Raw genomic sequence first — 19,563 nt, 5'->3', positions numbered from 1 at the left:
TTTATTAGTCATGAACTTGCCTAGCCAGAGTCAGTGGACAAGATGAATGCCGCCCACAAGAGGCTGGCCTATATATGCCCTGGTGTGGGCGGAGCCATACCGGGGTTACAGTACAGTATCTGGAAGCAGTTCATATCACCACTTCCAGGTCATAGGTCACAGGTTATGGTATCATGCATGCATTATGGTGAATACGTTCACCACATTTGAGAAAGGATATACTGGCACTGGAGAGGGTGCAGAGGGCATTCACTAGGTTGATTCCGGAATTGAGAGGGTTAGCATATGAGGAGAGACTAAGTAGACTGGGACCATACTCAATTGAATTGAGAAGAATGAGGGGGATCTTATGGAAATATATAAAATTGTGAAGGGAATAGATAAGATGGAAGGAGGGAGATTGTTTCCACTGGCGGGTGAAACTAGAACGAGGGGCATAGCCTTAAATAAGGGGGAACAGATTTAGGGGTAAATTGAGGAGAAACATCTTCACCCAAAGGGTTATATATATTTGTGGAATTCCTTGTCCAGTGAAGCAGTCGAGGCTACCTCGTTAAATATTTTCAAGGCAAAGGTAGATAGATTTTTGAACAGCAAAGGAATAAAAGGTTCCGGTGAGCGGGCGGGTACGTGGAGCTGAGTCCACAAGAAGAACAGCCGTGATCTTATTGAATGTGGGACAGGCTCGAGGGGCCAAATGGGCGATTCCTGCTCCTAGTTCTTATTTAACCTCGGATAAACAGGGGCATTTGTTGCAGCCATAGAGTGTTAGAAATGATTGAAAGGGAAGGAGATTGCCGAAGGCATGATATTTATTTTTAAATGGTTTGGAGAAAGTTAAAACTTCAGTTTATGTGGTGCATTTCCTGTAATTATCCCTTGTATACCCAAATGTTCAAGGAGGCCCAGGCAGATAAGAGATGATTTGGATTGAAATGTTGATTTGACCATTTTAAATTATTCTTAGGTCGCTTCAGGAGTGAAATAATTGCATTAAAACTTTAGAATTGGGATCTAATGAAGGACCATAATGAAATATTAAACTGCCTTTCCTTCATGTTGCAGGCCATTTCCATTTTTAAATCATGCAGGGTTGGAAATGACTGTTCCAACAGCAGCAAATGGAGATTTAACATGGTTTTATAACATTGCTCTCTTGTTATCAGTACCGTGGATCCCAGAAGCTAGCAGCTTATTAAAAAATTTACGTGTCTCAAGTTTATTACTCCCCAAAAATAATTTGTGTGGCAACATGGATGAGTTAACAGAATCAAGAGGAGATATGATGAAATTGGAGGAGAAACAAAATTCCTCAAGAATAGAACAGCAGATTTTGGTTGTGCAACTTTAATAATTACAAAAGACAGACTAAAGCGATGTTACCTGAAACCTCAGGTTGTGTTACTGCTTTACAATTCTGCCCTACCATTCTGTGTCCTTTCTGTAATACAGTGCATACAATTTATATTTTTAATTGCTCCTGACGACCTCCTGACAGAAGGTTTCCCTTGGGAGGGTGGGGCCCGTGGACTGTGAGGCCCGTGGACTGTGAGAAGGGTGAAATCAGAGGACTGTAATGTACACTTTTTGCGTAGGCATAAGACAGAAAATGTTGGATAAACTGGTCTGGCAACACCAGTGGAGAGGGAAACTGTTTTAAAACAAATTTTTTATTGGTATTTTCTAGTTTTTACAGAGTAATGGCTCAGTCTATGGTGTACCTGGTATTTAAATATGTTTCTTATTTACAGAAATTTTTACATATGGTTCCCCCCTGTTTGCCTTTCCCCTATCCCCTCCTGTCATGATATACAGACACACACACACACACACACATAACGATATACAGACAAGCAGCTAATGGACACAGAGAACAGGACATGACCAATAAGCAGGCAGGACACTCAGGGGTGGGATCTGACTATAAAAGACACGAGGCACTCACACTCTGCCTCTTTCCACTGATGAACATCTGGATAGTCAGTCAAGGGTGTTGTTACAATCTCACACCTCCACCACGTGGCTAAGAGCTAGTCTGGTTCAGTCAGACAGAGTACATAGAAAATACAGCACAGAACAGGCCCTCCGGCCCACGATGTTGTGCCGAACCTTTGTCCTAGATTAATCATAGATTATCATTGAATTTACAGTGCAGAAGGAGGCCATTCGGCCCCCTGAGTCTCCACCAGCTCTTGGAAAGAGCACCCCACCCAAACTCAACACCTCCACCCAACACCAAGGGCAATTTTGGACACTAAGGGCAATTTATCATGGCCAATCCACCTACCCTGCACATCTTTGGACTGTGGGAGGAAACCGGAGCAGCCAGAGGAAACCCACGCACACACGGGGAGGACGTGCAGACTCCGCACAGACAGTGACCCAAGCCGGAATCGAACCTGGGACCCTGGAGCTGTGAAGCAATTGTGCTATCCACAATGCTACCGTGCTGCCCTTAAGAACAAAAAAATCTACACTATATCATTTTACCGTAATCCATGTACCTATCCAATAGCTGCTTGAAGGTCCCTAATGTTTCCGACTCAACTACTTCCACAGGCAGTGCATTCCATGCCCCCACTACTCTCTGGGTAAAGAACCTACCTCTGATATCCCTCCTATATCTTCCACCATTCACCTTAAATTTATGTCCCCTTGTAATGGTTTGTTCCACCCGGGGAAAAAGTCTCTGACTGTCTACTCTATCTATTCCCCTGATCATCTTATAAACCTCTATCAAGTCGCCCCTCATCCTTCTCCGTTCTAATGAGAAAAGGCCGAGCACCCTCAACCTTTCCTCGTAAGACCTACTCTCCATTCCAGGTAACATCCTGGTAAATCTTCTTTGCACCTTTTCCAAAGCTTCCACATCCATCCTAAAATGAGGCGACCAGAACTGTACACAGTACTCCAAATGTGGCCTTACCAAAGTTTTGTACAGCTGCATCATCACCTCACGGCTCTTAAATTCAATCCCTCTGTTAATGAACGCGAGCACACCATAGGCCTTCTTCACAGCTCTATCCACTTGAGTGGCAACTTTCAAAGATGTATGAACATAGACCCCAAGATCTCTCTGCTCCTCCACATTGCCAAGAACTCTACCGTTAACCCTGTATTCCGCATTCATATTTGTCCTTCCAAAGTAACCACACTTAAGTTAGCAGAGAGTTGAACTCACAGAGAACTGTGCTAACTGTGCTATTAGTTCAATAAACCTGATTGAACTAACTTCAAGGTCTGGAGTATCTTTCTGATCTAAGCTGCATCCAGTTGCAGCCAGTGTTAGACCAGTGTACCTAACACGACACCTCCCTTCCCCCTGTTTTCCCTCTTAGTGCTGAATTCTGCCCTGAGCCTCTCATACTGTGTTCTGCTCTTTTCTGTTGCAATTTTTAGTTGTTGTCTTTGCGAGGTCGGGGGGGGAGGGCTTCATGTCCCCTCCCCTTCTCCCTTTTCCCCCCCCAAGCTCCGTTCTGTGATCCTCTTGGATTCCCTTCTCTCTCCTTTCCCCTCTACTTCTTTCTATTGTGTATGTCCTCATTTGTTTTCCTCCCTCCGTCTTCCTTCCCCCCCCCCCCCGCTCCTTTTGAGTCACTATTAGTCTCAACCAGGTCTTGGAACAGGCTGACGAGCTGCCCTCACGCTTTGTGATGTATTTAATCATCTCCAGGTGGAGGAATTCCGACAGGTCTGCCAGCCAGTCTGCAGCTGTGAGAGATGCTGCTGATAGCCAGCCGAGCAGGAATCTCCTCCGGCCAAGCAGGATTCTCAGGCATGCGATTAAGGAAGCAGAAACCAGGGTGCCAACCCTCTTCCCCATATGTAGCTGAGGCTGGTCCGATACCCTGAAGACTGCCACTCTCGGGCACGGCTCCACCCTCACCCCACAACCATAAGACCATAAGACATAGGAGCGGAAGTAAGGCCATTCGGCCCATCGAGTCCACTCCACCATTCAATCATGGCTGATTTCAACTCCATTTACCCGCTCTCTCTCCATAGCCCTTAATTCCTCGAGAAATCAAGAATTTATCAACTTCTGTCTTAAAGACACTCAACGTCCCGGCCTCCACCGCCCTCTGTGGCAATGAATTCCACAGACCCACCACTCTCTGGCTGAAGAAATTTCTCCTCATCTCTGTTCTAAAGTGACTCCCTTTTATTCTAAGGCTGTGCCCCCGGGTCCTAGTCTCCCCTGCTAATGGAAACAACTTCCCTACATCCACCCTATCTAAGCCATTCATTATCTTGTAAGTTTCTATTAGATCTCCCCTCAACCTCCTAAACTCCAATGAATATAATCCCAGGATCCTCAGATGTTCATCGTATGTTAGGCCTACCATTCCTGGGATCATCCGTGTGAATCTCCGCTGGACCCGCTCCAGTGCCAGTATGTCCTTCCTGAGGTGTGGGGCCCAAAATTGCTCACAATATTCTAAATGGGGCCTAACTAATGCTTTATAAAGCTTCAGAAGGACATCCCTGCTTTTAAATTCCAAGCCTCTTGAGATAAATGACAACATTGCATTTGCTTTCTTAATTACGGACTCAACCTGCAAGTTTACCTTTAGAGAATCCTGGACTAGGACTCCCAAGTCCCTTTGCACTTCAGCATTATGAATTTTGTCACCGTTTAGAAAATAGTCCATGCCTCTATTCTTTTTTCCAAAGTGCAAGACCTCACACTTGCCCACGTTGAATTTCATCAGCCATTTCTTGGACCACTCTCCTAAACTGTCTAAATCTTTCTGCAGCCTCCCCACCTCCTCAATACTACCTGCCCCTCCACCGATCTTTGTATCATCGGCAAACTTAGCCAGAATGCCCCCAGTCCCGTCATCTAGATCGTTAATATATAAAGAGAACAGCTGTGGCCCCAAAACTGAGCCCTGCGGGACACCACTCGTCACCGGTTGCCATTCCGAAAAAGAACCTTTTATCCCAACTCTCTGCCTTCTGCCTGACAGCCAATCGTCAATCCATGTTAGTACCTTGCCTCGAATACCATGGGCCCTTATTTTACTCAGCAGTCTCCCGTGAGGCACCATATCAAAGGCCTTTTGGAAGTCAAGATAGATAACATCCATTGGCTCTCCTTGGTCTAACCTATTTGTTATCTCTTCAAAGAACTCTAACAGGTTTGTCAGGCACGACCTCCCCTTACTAAATCCATGCTGACTTGTCCTAATCCGACCCTGCACTTCCAAGAATTTAGAAATCTCATCCTTAACAATGGATTCTAGAATCTTGCCAACAACCGAGGTTAGGCTAATTGGCCTATAATTTTCCATCTTTTTCCTTGTTCCCTTCTTGAACAGGGGGGTTACAGCAGCGATTTTCCAATCCTCTGGGACTTTCCCTGACTCCAGTTACTTTTGAAAGATCATAATTAATGCCTCCACTATTTCTTCAGCTATCTCCTTTAGAACTCTAGGATGTAGCCCATCTGGGCCCGGAGATTTATCAATTTTTAGACCTCTTAGTTTCTCTTTGTGATGGCTACCATATTCAACTCTGCCCCCTGACTCTCCTGAATTGTTGGGATATTATTCATGTCTCCTACTGTGAAGACTGACGCAAAGTACTTATTTAGTTCCTCAGCTATTTCCTTGTCTCCCATCACTAGATTACCAGCGTCATTTTGGAGCGGCCCAATGTCTACTTTTGCCTCCCGTTTGTTTTTAATGTATTTAAAGAAACTTTTACTATCATTCCTAATGTTACTGGCTAGCCTACCTTCATATTTGATCCTCTCTTTCCTTATTTCTCTCTTTGTTATCCTCTGTTTGTTTTTGTAGCCTTCCCAATCTTCTGATTTCCCACTACTCTTTACCACATTATAGGCTTTCTCTTTTGCTTTGATGCATTCCCTAACTTCCTTTGTCAGCCATGGCTGCCTAATCCCCCCTCTGATAACCTTTCTTTTCTTTGGGATGAACCTCTGTACTGTGTCCTCAATTACTCCCAGAAACTCCTGCCATTGCTGTTCTACTGTCTTTCCCACTAGGCTCGGCTCCCAGTCGATTTTCGTCAGTTCCTCCCTCATGCCCCTGTAGTTACCTTTATTTAACTGTAACACCTTTACATCTGATTCTACCTTCTTTCTTTCAAATTGCCTTGAAGAAGGCTGTCCAAAACCTGACAAGTCTGGGGCAGGCCCAGAGCATGTGGGTGTGGTTGGCCGGGTCTCCCTGGCACTGTTCACATTCCACCTCTGGGAAGAACCTGCTGATTCAAGTTCGGATCAGGTTTGAACAGAGCAGAAGGAGGTGGAGTTAGCCCGATTCAGTGCTTCGCTCCAGAGTCCCCAACCCACTCCCATCCCCAGTTCTTCTATCCATTTTCGTCTGGCTTTGTCCAGTGTTAGTCTTGCCCTATCCAGTAACTGTCCATAGATATTCCTATAGTTCCCCCCCTCCTTATTGTCCGTGTTTATTAATTCCTCTAATAATGTGTCTCTCGGGGCTCTGGGTAGCTTGCCGTCTCCTTGCGGAGAAAGTGTTTAATTTGAAGATGCCTGAGTTCCTGTCCTGTCGGTATCGCGGGTCCGTCCCCCGGAAAGCGGGTGTACATCCCATCTATGTAGATTCTTTTAACTTCCTCCGCCAGATTGGTCAGATTCCGCTTGTGAGGGCATCATGGTGGCACAGTGGTTAGCACTGTTGCCTCACGGCGCCAAAGTCCCAGGTTCGATCCCGGCTCTGGGTCACTGTCCGTGTGGAGTTTGCACATTCTCCCCGTGTTTGCGTGGGTTTTGCCCCCACAACTCAAAGATGTGCAGGCTAGATAGATCGGCCATGCTAAATTGCCCCTTAATTGGAAAAAATGAATTGGGTACGTTAAATTTATTTTAAAAAAGAAAAAAGATTCCACTTGTGGATCAGTGTCCAGTCATGGGCTATCTGGATTCCCAGGTAGCGGAATTTGCTTTGGACTAGTTTGAATGATAGTCCCTCCAGCTCGGTCCCTGCCCCTGAATGTTCAGGTTCACCGGGAATGCCTCACTCTTGCCCAGGTTGGGTTTGTAGCCCGAGAAGACTCCAATCTCTTCCAGAAGTTGCATGATTGCTTTCGGGCCGTTCTTTGGGTCCGAGACGTACAGGAGCAGGTCATCCGCATAGAATGACACTCTATGATCTCTGCCCCCTCTTTGGGCGCCCTTCCAGCTTTTCACGTATCGCAGAGCGATCACCAGGGGTTCAGTTGCTAAGGCGAACAGGAATGGGGACAGTGAGCTTTCCTGCCTTGTGCATCTTGCGCAGCTGATAGTATTCAGAGCTAGTGGTGTTGATCCGAACACTCGCATTGGCGACATTGTACAGGAGTTTCACCCATGAGGTGAACCCTGAACCTAGCCCAAACCGTTCCAGTACCTCAAAGAGGTACTTCCACTCAATTCTGTCGAAGGCCTTTTCTGTGTCCAGGGTTGACGATCATCTCTGGTGTTCTTTCTCCAGAAGAGGTCATTATTTTATTTCTTTATAAATTTAGAGTACCCAATAATTTTTTCTCCAATTAAGGGGCAATTTAGCTTGGCCAATCCACCTAACCTGCACATCTTTTCGGTTGTGGGGATGAAACCCACGCAGACACTGGGAGAATGTGCAAACTCCACACGGACAGTGACCCGGGGTAGGGATCGAACTCAGGTCCTTAGCACCATAGGCAGCAGTGCTAACCAATGCGCCACCCCAGATGGGGTCATTATTACATTTAGCAACCACCTGACGTTCGCAGTTAGCTGTCTACCCTTGACAAAGCCAGTCTAGTCCTCCGTGACCACCTCCGGCATGCAGTTCTCCAGTCCCTTGGCCAGGACTTTCGCGAGTATCTGTGGGTCTACATTGAGCAGCGCAATGGGTCTGTATGATACGCATTCCGTCGGGTCTTTGTCTTTTTTGGGTATCAGCGATATTGTGGCCTGTGTTAGCGTTGGAGACAGGGTGCCCCTCACCAGCGAGTCTGCAAACATGTCACAAAGGGGCAGGGCCAGGGCTGGCGCGAATTTCCAAGAGAAGTCCTCTGGGAACTCATCGAGTTCCAGTGCATTCCCTGCCTGCATAGAGCTGATGCTCTCCATGGTCTCTCCGAGTCCTTTTGGTGTTTCCAGTTCCCCCACCTCTCGTCCCCCACGACTGGCATGTCCAGTCCATCGGGAAACCGTTTCATCTCCACCTTCCCGTTGGGGGTTGTACAGCACTCGGTAGAAGGTCTCGAATGCTCGGTTACCAGTCTGCCTCCACCTGGGCTATCTCCCTCATGCCTGTCGGCTTTCTCTTTGTTTTTAAATTTGTTTTTATTCAAAAATTTTCAATAATTTTTACAAACCACTACAAAAAGAAAACAACAAAAAGCATAGTAATAATTAAGAAAACAACTTAACAAATTAGCAAAACAAGGTGGGGTATCTGCCCTTTACAAATAAAATCTATCCACCACCCATACCGCCTCTGGTTTGCTGCTGCTGCTGACCTCCACTTAACATTCCGCGAGAAAGTCAAGGAATGGTTGCCATCGCCTGGAGAACCCCTGCAAGGACCTTCGCAAGGCAAACTTTATCCTCTCCAACCTGAGAAATCCAGCCATGTCACTGACCCAAGCCTCTACACTTGGGGGTTTCGCGTCCCTCCACATTAACAAGAGCCGTCTCCGGGCTGCCAAGGACGCAAAGGCCAGAACTCCGGCCTCTTTCGATTCCTGCACTCCCGGATCGTCTGACCCCCCAAATATCGCTATCCCCCAGCTCGGCTTTACCCGAGTGTCCAAGACCTTGGACATAGCCTTTGCGAAGCCTTTCCAAAATTCCGTAAGTGCTGGGCATGCCCAAAACATATGGACATGGTTTGCTGGGCTCCCTGAACACCTCACACACCTGTCCTCCACCCCAAAGAACTTACTCATTCTCGCCACTGTCATATGCGCCCGGTGCACCACCTTAAACTGAATCAGGCTAAGCCTGGCGCAAGATGAGGAGGAATTGGCCCTGCCCAGGGTGTCAGCCCACAGGCCCTCATCCAGCTCCTCACCCAGCTCCTCCTCCCACTTGCCCTTCAGCTCTTCCACCAAGGCCTCCTCCGCCTCCTGCAGCTCCTGGTATATGTCCGATACCTTGCCATCCCCTACCCACACGCCCGAGACCACCCTGTCCTGTATCCTCCGGGCAGGTAACAATGGAAATTCCTCCACCTGCTTTTTCACGAACATCCGAACCTGCAGGTACCTAAAGGTATTCCCTGGGAGCAACCCAAATGTCTCCTCCAGTGCCCTCAGACAAGCAAAAGTCCCATCAATAAACAAGTCCCCCATCCTTTTGATACCCGCTCTGTGCCAGCCTAGGAACCCACCATCTATTCTACCTGGAACGAACCTGTGATTGTTCCATATCGGGGTCCAGACTGAAGCCCTTGCCTCCCCCCCTGTGCCGTCTCCACTGACCCCAGATCATCAATGTCGCCGCCACCACTGGGCTCGTGGTGTACCGTGTCGGCGGGAGCAGAGCCGTTATCAATGCCCCCAGGCTAGTATCCCTGCAAGACGCCACCTCCAACCACTTCCATGCCGCCCCCCCTGCCTCTACTACCCACTTCCGAATCATGGATATATTCGCTGCCCAGTAATAGCTGCAAAGGTTCGGCAGCGCCAGCCCACCCCCACCCCAATTGTGCTCTCAGAACAGTCTCTTAACATGCGGGGTCTTGTTGCCCACACAAATCCTGTAATAATCCTGCTCACCCACTTGAAAAAGGACTTGAGGATGAGGATGGGAAGGCACTGGAAGACTGGTATTCTGTGTAGAGGTATTATGGTACCTGGTAATGCTGGAACACCATTGGTAGATATTGTACATTTCCTATTGGTCAAGCTGTATGGTAGCTCCGCCCTGCAAGGCGGGGTATAAGAGCCCATGCCACCCCAGCAGCCTTCTTTCTGTCCCTGAGCTGCTGGGGAAACATCTAGTTTATTAAAGCCTTCAGTTGGACTACAACCTCACTTTAGTGGCCAATGATCGTGCATTAATTTAATAAGCTAGATTTAAAAGGATGGAGCTCCGAATCAAGCGGGTGTGTCTGCAACTCAGCCCCCACACGGCAAACTCAGCGACAATCTTCAAGCACTGGCTGGCGTGTTTTAAAGGATATCTCGGAACGGCCGAAAACACACCCACGGGAGAGCAGAAAATGCAAGTCCTGCACTCGAGGGTGAGCCCGGAAATTTACACCCTCATCGAGGACGCGGACGGCTTCGATGCAGCAATGGAGCTGCTAAAAGGACATTACATTCGCCCGGTAAACCAGGTCTATGTCCGACATCTGCTAGCAACGAGGCGAGAAATCCCTGGGGAATCACTGGAAGAATTCTACCGTGCGCTCCTGGTGTTGGGGAGAAACTGCAGCTGCCCGCAAGTTTCGGCGAGCAACCACACAGAACTCTTGATCCGGGACACTTTCGTGGGAGGTATGCTATCCTCCCAAATCCGCCAGCGATTGCTGGAAAAAGACACCCTAGGCCTCAAGGAGGCACGGGCCCTTGCAGGCTCCCTGGATGTGGCCTCCCAAAATGCCCGCGCTTACATTCCCGACCGCACAGCAGCCCCCTAGGCAGCGTGGAACCCCTCCGCAGCCGACCCCGAGACATCCCCCATCCCCCCACAAGCTTGTGCTGCAAGGCGGCCTGGCAACCCCGGGGGGCCCCGCTGCTACTTTTGCAGGCAGGCCAAGCACCCCCGGCACGCTGCCCGGCCCGCGCATCCACCTGCAAGGGATGCGGTAAAAAGGGCCACTTCGTGGTGGTATGCCAGGCCCGTGCGGTCGCCGCTGTCTCCGGCGGCGAATGCGGACCGCCACCACAAACCTCTCCACGGTCCCCGTGTGGCCCCCAGGCGCAGCCATCTTGTCCCGCGGATGCCACGTTCGATGGATGGGCGCCGCCATTTTGTGCACCCCCAGCCATGTGCGACCAATGGGAGCTGCCATCTTGGATGGACTCCCAGGACCTCAGCTCGGCTGACCGCACACTGCCCGAAGAGCACACTCAACTGCTGCGATTAGCCTCGGTGACCCTGGATCAGTCTCGGCTTCGAACACTCTCAACTGCTACAACAATTAGTACTAATCGTACTAATTAGTACTAATAGTACTAATAGTAATAGTACTAGGGGCTGTTTAGCACAGGGCTAAATCGCTGGCTTTGAAAGCAGACCAAGGCAGGCCAGCAGCACGGTTCGATTCCTGTAACAGCCTCCCCGAACAGGCGCCGGAATGTGACGACTAGGGGCTTTTCACAGTAACTTCATTTGAAGCCGACTTGTGACAATAAGCGATTTTCATTTCATTTTCATTTCAATCAACAGGCACGAGACGTCCTGTTTAATCGACTCTGGGAGCACGGAGAGCTTCATACACCCCGACACGGTAAGGCGCTGTTCTCTCCTCGACCACCCCGTTAATCAAAAAATCTCCCTGGCCACTCAGTAGAGATGATGTGGAGATGCCGGCGTTGGACTGGGGTGAGCACAGTACGAAGTCTTACAACACCAGGTTAAAGTCCAACAGGTTTGTTTCGATGTCACTAGCTTTCGGAGCGCTGCTCCTTCCTCAGGTGAATGCAGAGGTCTGTTCCAGAAACACATATATAGACAAATTCAAAGATGCCAAACAATGCTAGGAATGCGAGCATTAGCAGGTGATTAAATCTTTACAGATCCAGAGATGGGGTAACCCCAGGTTAAAGAGGTGTGAATTGTATCAAGCCAGGACAGTTGGTAGGATTTTGCAGGCCAGATGGTGGGGGATGAATGTAATGCGACATGAATCCCAGGTCCCGGTTGAGGCCGCACTCATGTGTGCGGAACTTGGCTATAAGTTTCTGCTCAGCGATTCTGCGTTGTCGCGGGTCCTGAAGGCCGCCTTGGAGAACGCTTACCCGGAGATCAGAGGCTGAATGCCCTTGACTGCTGAAGTGTTCCACGACTGGAAGGGAACATTCCTGCCTGGTGATTGTTGCGCGATGTCCGTTCATTCGTTGTCGCAGCGTCTGCATGGTCTCGCCTATGTACCACGCTTCGGGACATCCTTTCCTGCAGCGTATGAGGTAGACAACGTTGGCCGAGTCGCACGAGTATGTGCCGCGTACCTGGTGGGTGGTGTTCTCACGTGTAATAGTGGTATCCATGTCAATGATCTGGCACGTCTGGCAGAGATTGCCATGACAGGGTTGTGTGGTGTCGTGGTCACTGTTGTGAAGACTGGGTAGTTTGCTGCAAACAATGGTTCGTTTGAGGTTGCGCGGTTGTTTGAAGGCAAGTAGTGGGGGTGTGGGGATGACCTTGGCAAGATGTTCATCGTCATCAATGACGTGTTGAAGGCTGTGAAGAAGATGACGTAGTTTCTCCGCTCCGGGGAAGTACTGGACGACGAAGGGTATTCTGTCGGTTGTGTCCCATGTTTGTCTTCTGAGGAGGTCGGTCCGGTTTTTCGCTGTGGCACGTTGGAACTGTCGATCGATGAGTCGAGTGCCATATCCCGTTCGTACGAGGGCATCTTTCAACGTCTGTAGATGTCTGTTACGTTCCTCCTTGTCTGAGCAGATCCTGTGTATACGGAGCGCTTGTCCATAGGGGATGGCTTCTTTAATGTGTTTAGGGTGGAAGCTGGAGAAGTGGAGCATCATGAGGTTATCCGTGGGTTTGCGGTAAAGCGACGTGCTGAGGTGACCGTCCTTGATGGAGACGAGTGTGTCCAAGAATGCAACTGATTTTGGAGAGTAGTCCATGGTGAGTCTGATGGTTGGATGGAACTTATTAATGTCATCGTGTAGTCGTTTCAGTGATTCTTCGCCGTGGGTCCAAAGGAAAAAAATGTCATCGATGTATCTGGTGTATAACGTCGGTTGAAGGTCCTGTGCGGTGAGTAGGTCCTGTTCAAACTTGTGCATGAAGATGTTGGCGTATTGGGGTGCGAATTTGGTCCCCATGGCTGTTCCGTGCGTCTGAATGAAGAACTTGTTGTCGGAGGTGAAGACGTTGTGATCCAGAATGAAGCGGATGAGTTGCAGAATTGCGTCTGGAGATTGGCAGTTGTCGGTGTTGAGTACTGAGGCTGTTGCAGCAATGCCGTCGTCATGGGGGATGCTGGTGTAGAGTGCCGAGACGTCCATTGTGACGAGGAATGTTCCTGGTTCAACTGGTCCATGGGTGCTGAGTTTCTGTAGGAAGTCCGTCGTGTCGCGACAGAAGCTGGGTGTACCTTGTACGATGGGTTTCAAGATGCCCTCGATGTAGCCAGAGAGGTTCTCACACAGGGTCCCATTGCCTGAAACGATAGGGCGGCCTGGTGTGTTGGCCTTATGTATTTTCGGGAGGCAGTAGAGATCTCCAATGCGGGGAGTACGTGGGATGAGAGCACGTAGGGTGCTCTGAAGATCTGGATCCAAGGTCTTGATCAGTCTGTTAAGTTGGCGGATGTGTTCCTTGGTCGGATCTGCGGGTAACTGTCTGTAGTGTTCTTGGTTGTTCAGTTGTCGGTATATTTCTTTGCAGTAGTCCGTTCTGTTCAGTACTTGCTACTTGCTACCCCACTTGCTACCCCACTACTTGCCTTCAAACAACCGCGCAACCTCAAACGAACCATTGTTTGCAGCAAACTACCCAGTCTTCAGAACAGTGACCACGACACCACACAACCCTGTCATGGCAATCTCTGCAAGACGTGCCAGATCATCGACATGGATACCACTATTACACGTGAGAACACCACCCACCAGGTACGCGGCACATACTCGTAGGAAGACTATGTTGGCTTTCAAACTTCTTAAGTGGGCGAAGACTCTGGATCTTTTCACTGGGCTTTTAAATCCTCTGACGTGATAATCCTGGAGGGTTTTTTTTGTCCCCCCTGCTCCTGCGGGATCAACCGTACTGACCTTGTGGATGTGCCCCTGCACTGCGGGGTTTCCCTTTGCCCAGGGACCCTCCAAAGTGGAAGCTTGTGACACCATCTTGTCTGCTCAGCCTGCACCTTACCTGCTGAAGCCAACCCGAAAACTAACTCTTTTTTCCCGTTATGTTCCTTTTGTGTCCCCCCCGGCCGGGCCCCCAGCGTAACCTTTCCTCATCGCCTCCTCTGTGTTCCCTTTCTCTGTCCCTATGTACCCCCCCGACCAAGCGCTCCCTCCCTGCCGGGAGGTGCACATCGGTCCCCCTTGTTGTCTGTCTTCCCATGCTAGCTATCCCTGCTAGTGTGGTGGCTCCCCGCCCGGGGCTCGTCTACCCCCTGACTTATGCCCGCTGACTGTCCGCTTTCTCTGCCTGTAACCCATCCTCACCTGTGTTCCCTTGTCCTCACTCCTTGCTGTGACCCGGTCTTTTTCATCAGAGCGAGGCAGCACAGACCCACGCAGACATAATAATAATCTTTATCAGTGTCACAAGTAGGCTTACATTAATACTGCAATGAAGTTACTGAGAAAATCCCATAGTCGCCACACTCCGGCGCCTGTTCGGGTACACAGAGGGATAATTCAGAATGTCCAATTCAACAAGCACTATCAGGACTTGTGGGAGGAAACAGGAGCGCCCGGCGGAAACCCACGCAGAAACAGGGAGAACGTGCAGACTCCGCACAGACAGTGACCCAAACCGTGAATCGAACCCAGGACCATGGTGCTGTGAAGCAACAGTGCGAACCACTGTACTGCCGTGCTGCCTATATTCACCTTCCAATGAGTCTCTGTCTCTTTTGCGATCCTCCTGTGATCAGCCTTCATCGTTGTCTCACCTGCCCCTTATCCAGACCATTGATTCTAACAAATTTGTTCGCCTCCGCCGAGGTGCTGAAATAATGCTCTTTGTTCTGGTACGTGACCCAGAGCCTTGCTGGGATCAGCACACTTAATCACACCCCGTTCTTGTACAGGCCGACTTCGCCTGGTTAAACTCAGCCTTGCGTTTTGCCAGATCTGCCCCAATGTCCTGGTAAATTCGGATTTTGTGTCCTTCCCAGGTGCTCGTTTTTGCCTGTCATGCCACCTCAGGATCCACTCATGATCCTGATAGCGATACAGCTTTGTGATGATTGTCCTCGGCTTTGGGTTTTGGCCTTAGCGACTGTGTGCTCTGTCGAGCTCTGGGGGGTTGGGGAAGCTGTCTCTCCCGGCCATGTTATCCAGCATTGTAGCCCATCAGGACTCTGCCTTAGATACCTTCCGGTAGGCCCACTATCCGAATATTTTGTCGTCGGGATCTATTTTCTTGGTCCCCGACTTTCCCCTTTATGTTCCCCTGGGCCACCGCCGACCTTTTCACCTGCTTCCAGGGCGAAGATCCTGTTGTCCTGGTCCGTCGAGGCTTTTTCCAGGTCGAGGGTCGTCCTCTCCTGCGCTTCCACTTCTTCGCCAGCCCGTCGATTGTCTTTTGCATGGTACCATGGCCTCTGTCACCGCCACCTTGACCGCGGGGGGGGGGGGGGGGGGGGGGGGGCTGATGCTCGGGTCGTTGAACACCCTCTCTCCTGGGTCTGCCGGCTTGTTTGGCTGCTCCTCGTGGCCCTTTCCGCGACATCGCCCGTCCCTTCGATCCTTGAGCTCCCGTTTGCCACCATGTTGTGTGGTTGTTGCTTTCCTCTTGCCGTTGAGGTAAATTTGCCTTCGGATTTTCAGGTGAAATTTGGCCAGAAGTGCCTATTTGGTTGTGATCTGGAGGAGAGCCACCTGATGTGCCCCAGCTCAGCATATCACCGTCACCGGATGTCCGGAAACAGAGTTAACGGGCGGGGTCTTCTGTGCCTTCCACTGCATGTTTCCTGGAGGAGGAGGCGGCCCGCCATCTTCCCAGTTTAAATCCGCGACGGGGTTTTGGCATCAGCGGGACCGGAGGGTCCCTCTGGCGGAAACGGCCGGAGGATTCTGGCCAACAGTTCGGTTGCAGGGTCATTTGGATCTGAAACGTTACCTCTGTTTCTCTCCCCAGACGTTAAGTTAATCCAGCATTTCCTGTTTTTATTTCAGATTCCCCACGTCTGCAGCATTTTGCTTTCAGTAGAGATCAGGCGCCTTTGTAGCAATGATTCAGGAATCTCCGCTGTGTTCCCTTGCAAGATGTACCAAAACAGAAAGTGCTGAGAATGTATGACTTGTCCCACAGGTGACTTCAAAACATATCCCTAGTTTTGGGAAAAGGAGTCCATAGAACATATAGAACTTTCTTTCAGAGGTTGATGGACCTGCAATGTAGTTAAAGTTTTATTTGCCATTTAAGATTTCCAGTAACTGTGGGTATTTTTAGTAAGTAAACACTACACCATGAGGAAGGAAAATAGTGGAAGAAAGGCAAAAGAAGAAATTGAGAGCCATTTTGTAATTCTGGACTCTGGTTCCTCACTGTGGTAAAGGCCGATCTACAAATATGCAACCATGAAACTTTACATTTCAAGATAACCAAGAAACTCAGTCCTATTTGCAATTATTTCCCAACTACAGATCCTGTTTGAATATGGCGACTTGACCACAAAAAGGTAGTTGAAGTGCGTTGTGAAAGTTCATCTTTTTCAATATATAAAAATAGCAAAAATTAAATTACAGTGTGGACTCAAAAACATTGAAATAGCAGGAACCCAAAAGGATCAGAACTCACGACAGTTAAATATGAATAGACACAGCTAGCAAGAACAAATGACGTCGGCAATGAATTTAAATAAGAAGATGCATAATAATAACATTTTATAACAAACGGATTTTTATAAAATACAAGTAAATGACAAGACATATATTTCATACAGAAGTTTGAAAATAATTCTGGTGGGCAGAAATAGAAAGTGTAGGAAGTTAGAGTGATGATAAAAACATTTCAACTATTAGTTGGTGTTCTTTGGTACTGCTCACAAAAAAAGGTGAAATAAATTAGGGTGAAATCTAATTCAGAATAAAAAAAAACTTGAATTCATACAGCGCCTTTCACAACCTTCAAAGCTCTTTGCAGACAATTAAGCACTTCTAAAATAAATTCACCTTTGTAATACAGGAACCTAAAATAGGATGAACTTGGTGAAATGGCTCAGACAACTGTTAGATCTGGTCATGATTCAACTTACAGTCCCTCGTTCAGGAAATTATTCCTAATAAGACAAATCACAACTAATAAAACATTATTACAAGGGGAAGACACTGGGGTTGCTGGAAATCTGAAGTTAAAAAGAAGATAATGCTGGAAACACTCAGGTCAGGCAGCATTGGGGGAGAGGGAAACAGAGTTAAAGTTTCAGGTTGGTGAAAGTTTGGCAGAAGTGTAAACATAAGAACAAGTGGGCAATTCAGCCCCTCGAGCCTGTTCTGCCATTCAATACGATCATGGCTGATCTCCTCACGGCCTCAACTCCCCTTTCCTGCCTGCTCTCCATAATCATAACCAAGAACTTGCTCTTCCTGTCCGTGTCATAATATACATCAGTACATTATGGTGCAATCACATACACACACTGATGGACATGCAGTAGGACCAACCAGCATACATAACACTGCAGCCAATCACCAGTGAGAGCACAAGGACTATAAAGACAGGGGACAGGAGAGTTCCCGCTCATTCTAGCAGCAGCCAGCTCAGAGCACAGAGCTCACAGCCTGCATCACAGACATTCACCATGTGCTGAGTGCCTCACCATAGCTAGTGATAGGAAAGGGTCCACAGTTAAGCTGGTATTGCTTATACCCACGTTTACAGTATGTTAGCATAGTTGAACAGTTAATAAAATAGCGTTACACCACTTCCAGCATTGTTGGCTTGTTTGTGAACCAGAACACCCAACATGACATGGTACAAGGAGTGGCCGCAATCTAGCACTTGTGAGGCCTACCTGCAACTTCTCAGCATTCCGACATCCTACAGCATGGAGAACATCAACCCGCCGCGGCGCTCCGCATCGCTGGCAATCTCGGGGTAAATTGGAAGATATTTAAACAGCGCTTCCAGCTCTTCCTCGAGGCCACGGGCAGGGAGAATGCATTGGACACCAGGAAGATAGCCCTTCTTCTCTTCTCTCCACTGCTGGGCAACATGCCATCCACATCTTTAAATCCCTGACATTCGCGGACGACAAGGACAAGACCAAGTACAAGACGGTACTCGTCAAATTCAACATACACTTCAGTGTTGAATTCAATGAAAGCTTCGAAAGGTACCCGTCCCAGGAGCGCTTGCAGGGTAAGGACGAGCCTTTCCAATCCTATTTAACACACCTCCACATCCTCGCGCAATCCTGCAGCTACGGGCCCACCTCCGACTCCATGATACGCGACCAGGTTGTTTTTGGGGTCATGTCGGACACCCTGCGTCAGCAGCTCCTTAAAGTTAAGCAACTAACCCTACCGACTGCCATCGAGACCTGTGTCCTGCATGAGAATGACACCAGCCAGTACTCCTACATACAGGCAGCTGAAACGGCGCGGCAAGGGCCCCATGAGGCGGAACGGGTCCAAACGATCGAACACCTCCCGGGCCGCAGTCTGGAGGAGGGCGGCCATTTCGCGCGCTTTCCGAGGCCTCCCGCGCTTGTACGCGCCAAACGAGGGGACGGTGACGTGGAGGAACGCGATGCGCAGGCCCGCACCATGCATGACCATACCGCGCATGCGCGGTGGCGCAATGAACGCACTGACGTCACAACGTGCGGCAACTGTGGCTCCGCCCACTTAAAGAGGCAATGCCCTGCAAAATCGCGACAGTGCCTACGCTGTGGCAGGCTTGGCCACTATGCTGCCTGCTGTCGAGCAGCCCAGCCTGCCAACTCACCACGATTTAACCAGCCTCGCAGGAATGTTCGGGCAATCCAACCCACGCTCACTGAGTCCGATCCTGACTTCATGCAGACCAGTGACACCGAGGACAGGGAGCCTTTTCGAGTCGCTGTCATAACCAAGAACAAGCTGTCCCCGAATCGAAAGCACCAGCTGCTGTTGGTACACAGCATTGATCCGGACGACGAGTGGTGTGCCACCCTGACGGTCAACCGATCCCAGATCAGATTCCGTCTGGACACTGGTGCTTCCGCCAATCTCCTCGCATTGTCAGCATTTCAAACCCTGGGGGTCAAACCAACAATTCTTCCATCCAATTGCCAACCCGTCGACTATAATGGTAACGTCATCCCCGCCATCGGGTCATGCCAACTCCAGGTGACGCACAACTCGCGAAAAGTGGGCTTCTCAAAGGACTCCCTGCTAGGCGCACAGACGTGCAAGCTCCTCAACCTCGTGCAGCGCGTACATTCCCTCTCTCCAGAGGACACGTCTGACTTCCAAGATGCGGACTTCAGGGCGCAACTAAGTGCCATCATCACTCAACACCGAGATGTCTTCGAAGGCTTGGGCACACTTTCCTACACATACAAAATCCTACTCAAACAGGATGCTACGCCTGTGGTTCATGCACCTCGCAGAGTCCCAGCACCCCTCAAGGACCGCCTCAAGCAGCAGCTGCAGGACCTCCAGGACCAAGGAGTGCTTTCCAGAGTGACGGAACCAACCGACTGGGTCAGTTCCATGGTGTGCGTCGAGAAGCCTTCCGGCGAGCTC

At 49.4% G+C, this 19,563-nt stretch overlaps 1 long non-coding RNA gene across 1 annotated transcript in view; it reads left to right on the top strand.

The window, feature by feature from the left end:
- Positions 1 to 19,563, top strand: part of LOC140392830 (uncharacterized) — a 137,205-nt gene that overhangs the window by 24,478 nt on the left and 93,164 nt on the right. The window contains exon 2 of the long non-coding RNA XR_011935434.1: positions 11,354 to 11,414. This is a non-coding gene — a long non-coding RNA (uncharacterized lncRNA). The remainder of the gene's footprint in view (positions 1 to 11,353; positions 11,415 to 19,563) is intronic.

Source organism: Scyliorhinus torazame, chromosome 16 (assembly GCF_047496885.1).
Source record: "Scyliorhinus torazame isolate Kashiwa2021f chromosome 16, sScyTor2.1, whole genome shotgun sequence".
NCBI lineage: Eukaryota > Metazoa > Chordata > Chondrichthyes > Carcharhiniformes > Scyliorhinidae > Scyliorhinus > Scyliorhinus torazame.
This window is presented reverse-complemented; position numbering and strand designations above follow the sequence as displayed.